This window comes from Vidua chalybeata, chromosome 3 (assembly GCF_026979565.1).
Source record: "Vidua chalybeata isolate OUT-0048 chromosome 3, bVidCha1 merged haplotype, whole genome shotgun sequence".
Taxonomy (NCBI): domain Eukaryota; kingdom Metazoa; phylum Chordata; class Aves; order Passeriformes; family Viduidae; genus Vidua; species Vidua chalybeata.
The window spans coordinates 21,732,736-21,742,830 of record NC_071532.1 but is presented as its reverse complement, the minus strand read 5'-3'; positions in this window follow the sequence as shown (position 1 = coordinate 21,742,830).

Genomic DNA, 10,095 nt, shown 5'->3' with positions numbered 1-10,095 from the left:
TGTGTGTAATCCAAAGCCAAATATTTTACTCAAAACTCTAAGAATTTTGCCTTTAAAATGCCCTTTATCGATTACCTGGTTCTTCCTGTTCCAATAATAGCTTTTCTGATTCTTTCTCTGAAAAATGGAATCACATTATGAAATTACATTAGTGTGCATTGAGAGAGCACCAGTTATCTCATCTGACATTTTATGTATTGATTGAAATGCTGAGAGACAAGAAAGTCATTATTTATAAGAGTACAGTGAAAGACTGAGAAACAGGTGAGGGAAGGTCACAAAACATGAGCAGTAAATGGGGTCTGAGCACACTCAGATGAATCTGACAGGGCTATTCCATGATGAGAAAGAAGGAATATGGGGGCGGGGGGGGCTCTTATTCCCCAATCCAAGTTTGGTTTGCTTAGCTGTTTTATTTTTCTAGGTAGTCTTACCAACCTATGTGGAATAATCCCCACTGATTGTAAGAATTTATACTAATACCTAATGCAATACATCTTATTAAAAAATAGTTCAGAAAGTTAAAATAGTCAAAAACAGTTCAGAAAGTTAAAGCAGCAGAGATGCCCCAAGGTGATTACCTAGCTGGCTGCTGGGGAAGCCAGGATAGCCCCCAGCACTCTTGAACCCCAATCAAGGAGTCTGTCCTTTTGGCTGAATTGCCTCTGATCATGAGACCAAGGAGTGATGTCAGGGTTATGTTGTCATCTGTACTTTGCAATAGCTGGACAAGTCACATTTCACTTGAGCTGGTTTCTGGAGCATGCTTGGCTTTGTCAGCCCGCCAACCTTGGCCACTGGGGAAGAGCACAGAATGTCTTTCAGGGGAGGGTTTTTTAAAACAAGATTTTTGCTTTAATTGCTATTTACACGTTCCACCCTTCGCCCTTTTTCAGTTGCAGGGAGATCGTGTTCTATTTTAAAAGCTTGGGCAGGAACTTGAGGCTAGAGACTGCAGCCAAATCAAACGGGAATCTCACCAACCCAATAGAGGGTTGACTGATAATAAAGGCTATCTTCCCAAGCCTTTAAAGCTCTCTTCTTCCAAAGACACTCCCTTATCTGAAGCCTCTGGCTTCCCATGAGAGGGTATAAACATCTTCCTATGCAGCAGGGTACCCTTTGACATTAAGAGGAAAGCACAACTCAAGATAAATTGAAGAAGCTTTTATGTCTAATCTCAGTAAGCATTCAGAGGCTGTGAATGTCTTTTTATCCTGAGTTGTTGAGGTTTGTTTTGTTTTTTTGGCTGGGAGCACATTTTGCTTGGAGTTCTACTACATCCCTCATGGTTTTTTTGGGTTTTTTTTTTTTTTTTTTTTTTTTTTTTTTGTTTTTTTTGTTTTTTGTTTTTTCCCGTTTTATTTTTTTTTTTTTTCCTTTTTCCAGATGAGCTGTCAGTGCAGTACTTGTTTGGTCAAGACTTGTGTGTTTACTTGGCATCTTCAGTGTATAAACCCAGTGCTGTTTGCAGGGCTTCCATGCAGCCAATTCTGCTAATATTTTAAGGCTCTGATTAATGTGGCTTGAGGGTAAATGTTTTCTGACTTAACATTGTACCTTGCTTACAAGAGCAAATTCTGATGACTTCCTTTCATTGGCAGAGGTTTCAACTTTGTCAATTCACTGCTATTCCTCATTAGAGGTTTTTTTAAAAGGTGTCAAAGATTTTATTCTTTTTTTTTTCATAGCTGTTGGGATCCCATGAATGAACAGCTCATAGAAAGCCCAGCTCACTTCATAGAAATGCATCCTCTGTGACTGCTGAAAGCAAGACCCCTGTGCTCCCTTTGCACTAATAATCTTCTCTTTCAGGAGTGCAGATCTCCAATGTGCTCTCCAGGACCTCTTCAATGATCCTTGTTTCATGTCCATTCCCAACCCTTGCATCCCAACCACCCTTCTCCTGGCTAATGCAGAGCAAATGAGGTCTCATTCAGAGCCTGTTGTAAGTGTCCCCACTGCTGTCCCAAAGGATGGAGGCTGAAGGATTTGGGAGGTTCTTGGTGCCAGCCCAGGGCTGTACACTCTGCTTCTGCTGCCCTCCAGCCTGTCAGGCTGGGAAGACACTGGAATTGACCTTCTCCTCCCAGCAGCAGTGCCAAAAGCCTTGCTATTCTGCTTGCTGGGAGCCAATTAGAGAGAAAACAAAGACATTTCAGCATAGGATTCACCCCTGTGACTTACCAGCAGTGCTGTCTTTACTCAAAGGCTGTCCTGTGGATAGAAAGGAGTGCCTTACATGTTCCCAGTAACCACAACAGGCCTTCCACACTGGATGTACCCTCATGTTCCAGCCACTTTCATTTCTTTCAGAAGGAAAACATCCCTCGAGGCTCATAGTGTGAATGTGTTTTTAGATAAAGAACAAGTATCCAACCACTATAATTAACCTTCCATTTTAAAACCGCCAGTTCCAGATCAGCTCCCTACAGGCTAATTTTTCTGTTTGCAGGAATGCATGAGTGATGCACAGATGCTCTGTCAGGACACTTTACCTATTCATTAAGTTTGATTAGATAGCATTTGCACTCTGACGTCTAAGAGTGTGCCACTTTCTGATATAATTAGTGTTCTTCCAATTAAGATAAATGGCTGTTTCATTACTTTAAAGTGGATCATTAAAGTGCCATCCCTGTCTCCTGCCTCTGGAGCTGACAAGGGTACCTGCACACCCTTTTTGCAAAGTCAAACCTAATTTCAGGAGGCTAATGGGGAAGGTAATGTACTAGGGCAGATGTTGCTCAGGGCGCCTGCTGAGAGCAGTTCCTGGGTAGTTGATGTTCCTGTGTGTTTGAGACTCTGATTTGTGAAACAGAAGTGCCTGATTGCTAAGACAACTTCGGAAGAAGTTCCTGGAGGCATCAAAACTTGGAAATTATTTAAAATGCATATTGATAAGCTTCTGTTGCCAAATAAATTCCTGTTATGACTGTGGAATTGTATTATTGTCACGGGGAAAACACAGACATGATACCTCATCAAGACCAGTCTTTGTATCTTTGTATTCCCATCCCACATTCATCCACAAGGATATCTTCTCTCCATGGTCATGCAATTTGCTTGGAACCTGGGTGTAGCAGCCCTTTTTGTTTCTCCAAGAGGCCTTGCAATTCCTTAATCATTAGATACAAACACCATTTTCTGAGAACTAGAGGGCAGATTTCTGGCCCATATCAGAGAATTGTGACTCACATTTTGGGAAGGGAAGATTTGAGTTGTGAGTCACCATGCTGGTCCCTTTCTGTAATTTTTTCCTTTTTAGATGTGGAATTCATAGACAGCTGTATATTTTAAAAATGCTTAAGGCCACATCTGCAGAAGAATAATCTTGACAATTTTGGAGGCTGTAAGTCAGAAGCTGGTCGAGCTCTGAGATCATCTGATTTGCCCCATCAAGATCTAATACTGTTTCTAAAAATTCCTCAAGAAGGGTTAAGATTTTGGAAAACAAAGATTATACTTCTTACTGCAGGTTTAATCTACTTAAGATGTAGTAAAAATGCATTTAAAAAAAAACCTAAAATATCTGTGGAACTCTGTGAGTATCTTTCTATTGATGAAGCTGGGTCAGATCTTAGATTGCTTTAAATGTAAGAGGCCTATTTGTTTTTCTCTGCACTTTTTGTTCTCCTCTAGTTTTCTCTGATTTTCAAGCCCTTTTGTTATCTTCTGACTCACAGTCGCTGGTTTTCTTTTTGCCACAACATAATTGTGTAAGACTTATCCTCCCCAGTTCCTCCAGCTTAAAACCATCCACATATTTCTTAGGTTCACATCTCAGATGAATAATGAAAGCCAAAATGTCCATTAACCAATCACCAACCTACTGATTGTATTTATTTCTCGTAAGTCTGGAAGAAAAAAACCAGTCAAAATGTTTTTCTCATCCTCTTCAAAGTCAGTGGGTATCAGGCAGGTGGGCTGCAACCTTTATCCCCTCCAATGACTTCTCAGTGGGTAGATTGAAACATGCAGAGCAGTCACAAAAGCCAAGTGGGAGCTGGGCAGGAGGGATTAGATCTTGAGGAATTTTATTTAATTAATCTTTCTGCTAAAGTAATCACATCTCACTTCTCAGACTCTTACCCTTCTAGGTCATGTTTTCTGTATCAAACTGTGAAGTAACACACAGAATTATATAGCCTTCTTGGCATCTTTGATTTAAAATAAAAACATAAATAATTCTGAAGTGACATGAAAGTATAAATAGATGGGGTAAGAAAATATTTACTGCTGTGTAAACAGCTATCAGTCTGTCAGAGACATATGCAGCTGCTGGATCTCGGTGGGAGGCAGCCTGAGCCTTGCACCTTGAGCCACTTGTGACAAAGGTTTGCATTGATCCCAGATGCTACTTTGAAAACTGAGGCTCGATGCATCTCTAGTCTTTGCAGGAAGTCAGAATGAACGCAGCAGCTCCTGTCTGCAGTCTGTGCTGGTTGTGCTGTGGAGGGTGTAGCAGCTCCAAGTGAAGATTCTGGCTCCAGATGCACATTCCACAGCAGAGCGCTATTTTGCAATGCCACATTTCAGTGACTTAGGCCCCAAACACACCCTGGGGTAGATCATCAGGCATTGTCAATGCATGTATCCTGGAGCTCTTGAAATGAGGTCTGGCCTCAGGTTCATAGGTTCAGGCAGGATGTGCTGCTTTGTCATGCCAATGAAACACAGTCAACAGGATATGGGGAGATCTTCAGCCTCAGTGAGGGCTACCAAAGGGTCACTGGAAGAAAAGCTGCTTCTTCTCCATGTGAAGTACGAGTGTATCCCTTCAGAGTGTCTCCTGCTAAGCTTTTCCTTCAAAGGGGTAAAACCAAGGTCAGGGAGCAGTAAGTTATTGAGTTGAAAACTCTGGATTCTGAGGCCATCTGGGAAGTCTACAGCACGGCAGTAGGAGAGGTGAGGCTTTGCTGAGGAGAGCTGCTGTTGCGCTGCTGTTGATGCAGGTCTGTTCAGTGAATTTCATCACCCATTGCTGTGTCTCATGAATGTGAAGTATGAGCCAGTTTCTGGATAAATGTCTTACTCCCACGGAAGAACTGACATCTGAGAAATACATTTCTCTGAAAATTCAGGAGGTAGAACAGCCCAGCCATAATGATTACTTGCAGCAACCTGCTTTGTAAAATATTTTTTCTCCAGAAATTCCTGATGGTCCCTAATTTGTAGTGTCAGACCTCTTTCCTAAGGGCTTGCAAATACTGAGTACATGCAAACCTGAGGTGAGTCATGGATTCTTCCTAAATCTTGGACCCTGCAAGGAGCCCATGGAGAGTAACTTGAGTGGCAGAAATGATTGTTTACTGATAAGACTGTCCCTGGTGCAGCTCTCTGAGGACAGTCAGTGGTGTCTGTGCAGGTGTCCCAGGCTGCCTGTTGGATGAGAAGGATAAAGCTTGTAGAGTGCCACTGCTGCCTCCTCACCACAATATCAGCAGGGCAGTTTAAAAAGGGGCATGTCTGGTGCCTCTGGCAGCTCCTAAGTATGTTGGAGCTCTGTAGAAAACTGCAGTTATTGTTTTTATTCCTCAGGCTTGATACAACTGGGCAGCCCTTTTATCTCCCAGTGATTTTAGGACTGTAACACATATGTCGGCCTAGTGGAGTTGTGCAGAGGAGGTGTGTGCACCTTGGTAGCTGTGTGCCCCTACAGTGCTGTAACATGAACAAGATAGTTTAGTTCTGTCCCTTCAGCTAACTCCAAACTGTGTTATAGCCCATCCTCAGGTAGGACAAACTTCCCTGTGTGTCCTTCCTCCTTGCAGGGCACAGATGTGTCCCCTGTGTGTGCACTGTGGTTGGCCACCTGCAGCCTGGCCTGCCTCTCTCCTCGGGGTCAGGCTCTTGGCTGACTGGGTCAGTCTTCCCCAAATCATTTACTACAGCCACTCTTAAGCATTTTATAGTCCTTCCTCTTTATTGCTCAGCTTGCAGGAAGCTGATTCCTCTCTCATGAGGCGTACGCTCCGTGTTCTGACAGCACACGTGGCCCGGTGTGGAAACAGTCACGGTGCCAAATCCTCTAAATATTGTAAAATTCCAAGACCCAGTCCAGGTCTCCTAAAATAGCATGTCTGTGCAAACTTCCTGGGGCTTTTTAAACAGCCTTCTGATGTGTGTGCTGGCGTATGAATGGAACTGCGGATTTCTGAAGTGTCAAGGGGGCGAATGTGTGTGCACCCAAATGAGAATATTATGAATGAGTCTCTTCAGAGAAGAACACTGATGAAAAGGACACTGTTAGCAAAAAACGACCACAGAAGTATGAGCAAATACTCGAAAGGAAGAACACCCAGGGGGAGTGGGTTCCCACTTTCTAGTGAACTACATTATTTTCTTTTCAGAAGTCATGCTAAATAGGAACTATTTTCCAGTTTTAGCAAAAATCTGAAATAATGTCTGTCCTTAGTGTAAGTTCTCATGAGTGCGAAGACAAGTCCCAGTGTACTTCCATGGCCATAGGATAAGCCTATGGATTTGGCTCTTAGGAGGAGTTAAGTTAAAATAGGCTAGACTCTTACCTGTCTCCTGTGTTTACATTGCTTCATCAGCATGTTGTTTAATTGTCTCTCAGTTTTAATGTCTTTACAATTACAGCACCCTCACGATAAAGGGTTTCTGCTGTCTTCACACAAAGAAAGATGAAAAGGTGAGGCATAAAGAAGGTGGTTTGCACAAGGTTCTTTAAAAGTTGAATTTGTCTCCATTATTTCAGGCTATTGGCCTCTCATACCATTCTTTGTCTTCCATTTGGTCATCTACAATATGAATAGACAGCTGACAGGGACAGTGCCCTCTGTAGTAGTGCAGCTCCTCTTTCTTCACACTGAAAACTTCTGTGGGCTTCAGATATAATTTTCCTGCAGCTGTTGTTGGTAGTTCTGCTTCTCTGTATTCTTCAGCTCTTTCAAATCAGACTAAAGATCTTTCCTAACCTCTGTCTTGAGTGATTTGTTTCCATGTTCCACAAGGAGAATGGCACAAAAATGGAAAACAGGGCAGAAAACTGCATGGGCTTTTCTAAAACATATCTCAAGTTTAGGAACAAAAAAGAAGAAATTCCTCCTTTATTTAAACTAACCAAGCTCTGTCATTCATAGCTCGAGTCTGTTCTCCATCAAGTCACATTCCAAAATTGCTCCTGATAAAGAATTGTAAAGACAGAACTGAGTGAAATACCACTGGCTTTGTACTAACCAACAATCTTTCCTCTTGCTGGATGTGGCTCTGAAAGGTATCAAGGGATTTGGCAAAGGTGAAGTGTGTTCTGGATTTCTCTTTGTTCCACACCAGCCTGTATTTTCCCTCGTGCCATGAGGATTGTCAAGGGCACCACTGGCTGCTACAGCTGAAGACTGAGCTGACATCTTTATAAAAGGTCCTGCCTCTGGCAAGAAAAGTGCAGCTCAGACTTCAGAGACATGAAGAAGGGCTGTGATTAATCTGTGGCTTTTCTCTGAAGCCCTGGTAGAGTATGGTGGAAATATGTGGGTAAATGGCTTGCAGATCTTTCCTGACTTGTATTTAATCACACAGACGTTCATGGTACTTAGCTGCTCTCAGTCCTCCCTTGCAGCACAGGATGGGCTGCAAATCTATTTATGGCAAAAGATGGTGCAGGGATGTTTGATGGTGCAGAACAAGGGAGGTTACAAAAAGGAGTTGCAAAGCAGTTAAAGCTTGAAATTAAGGAAGCTGACACTGAAAATTGCAAGATTGCTTCCAACAGGCAGTTGGAATGCAGCTTGAAGGCTGTTCTCCCTAGGAAAAGAGTGAGAAATTCAAGGCCTGCTTTTTGGGAGTGCTGAATGTTTATGTCAGGAGGGCTGCAGGTGCTAGCACTCTTATACAAAGTAAGTGATTCACCCTGGCATTTCTCACCATCCCAAAGGGAAAGCTGGGTGTATGGGACTGGGGTTTTCCATTCTGATGAGTTAAAGTGGACAAATTCCAGAACACCATCTTTGGATAAAAGGAGGTTATAGTTAGGATAGTTTTGTTAATTTCTCTTGCTCTGTACAACTTATTGTTTCACCTTATTTTTTTCTTATTGACATTAATTTCTTAGGCGTCATTGTTTTGAAACAGCATATCCAAGTGGCCCATTCCAAAGATTTTTCATGATTACTGATGAATTTTAGTATCTGAGAGTTCTCAAAATAGAGAACTCTTCATGCATTTCTAATTATCTTGCCTTCTCCTTATTCTTCCTACTCCATTGATCACTTTCCCATGGGTCCATCTTCATGAGGACAATGTCTTTATTGGGGTCATATGTGTTTTGTGTTTTTTCCTATTATTCTTAATTTGCAAGCCCTCATCACAAATACCAGACCATGTGGGTACCTGAAAAGTGTCAGCACCTCCCAGTGAAATGCCCAGTGGATTCTGGCTCCTATCCTGCATAGGCTCAGATCAAGTTGGTGACACTCAATTACTCTTCATCCACCTTCTCCTCCCTGTAAAACCAGTTGTGACCCACATGGGCAGACTGGTAGCCATTAAGTGGAGGCCTTACACTGTTAATTAGTTCTGCTGCTAAATAGAAGACTTCAGTTTAAAGGTAATAAAAATGCCCATTGTAAAACTCCTGCTAAACCAAGCAAACAGACCTAAGAGCTTTGACAAAGCTGAGCTCTCTTCCAAGTGCTGCCCGTGCCCAAAGGTATATAATTTGATCCTCTCTGCCTCAATTCCTCCATCTTTATAGAGGAGAAAATATCATGCACTCATCTTTATAAAACTCTTCTAGGTTTACTGCTACAAAGTCCCACATGTGCCAAATATGTTTTGATACTGCACCTGATCTCAATGCTGAAATTACATTGCCAATCCAATTTTTAGGAACACTGTCAACAGACCTCGGGACTTGAAGTACTTAGCTTTAGGTAGCAGCATGAACAGCCTGGTAGGTATAATCCTGATTCAACACTCTCCCCCACATCTGCAATTCTGATATCTTAAACTGTTGTTTTGCATGAGGATTCTCCATTTGCTCCCCTCCTGTCCATCACTGCCCTCCATGCAGGCTTGAGGCAGCCTGATTTCTTACACTGTGGAATCTTGTATATGGTGATCAACCCAGTGCAATGACTGTTTATAAATCCAGTTTTGCAAGAGACTGGTGAACTAGTAAAAATACTCTAAACAGCATTTGGGACACACTAAATAAAAAGTGAAGCCTTCTTTGATACTTACTGATGTTTACATACCATGTAATTATTATTATCATTGAAAATCCCAACTTCCTCTCTTTGAACATAATGTCTAAACAGGAAAAAGCTAACCTTCCTGTTTGGTGAATTGTTAGTTTCAGAAGAAATATATTTTTTTCTCTCTTGCTTGCAGTTCTCAAAGATTTTATTTTTAATACAAATGAAAAAGACAAACAATAGACTATCTAAAAGGAAGGAAAACCACATGTCTGAAACAAACAGAGTCTGCTATGAATAGATAATCTTTGCACTATGAAATAACTCATGTCATACCTACATTTTGACTTTTGCATATTGGGAAAGGAAATGTAGACTTATTTTTGGCACCCACTGCACCGTATATACATAATACAGAAAGCAAAGCTAAAGTTAGAGAAGGAAGAGAAGCCTCCTGTCAATCGGTACAGAGAGGAGGAATCATGTAGGCAGTTGGCCTGGCCCAACAGTAATTTCTAGATGTGATGCAAGGCTGACTTTAAAACTTCAGGTACGTGCTTGGCATACAGTGTTCTCTGGTTCAAGTCAGTGCTGACATGGCTTTTTGGGTAAATCTCACCTCCTAAACTCTGCTTTTGCAGCTTCTGTTTAGTTAAAGGAAATACTGGTGGAGCAGCACCTGCAGCTCTGTTCCAGGTGCGTGTGGAATTTCTGATGGCTGCCAGGAGCAGCACAGTGAGACTGAAGACCGAGACCCTCTGCTCATCTTTGGGAGGCAGAAATCAGAAAACAGGTAAATGAAAGTTGACTATGAAAAAGGGTTCCTACCCAAGGCTGAACAAGCTGTTTGGCATTCCAAAGGCATTTCATACCTTCCCAGAGTGTGACAGGCAGCCTAATGGAATAACCACAAGGAGAGGCCTTGTGAGGACTGCTG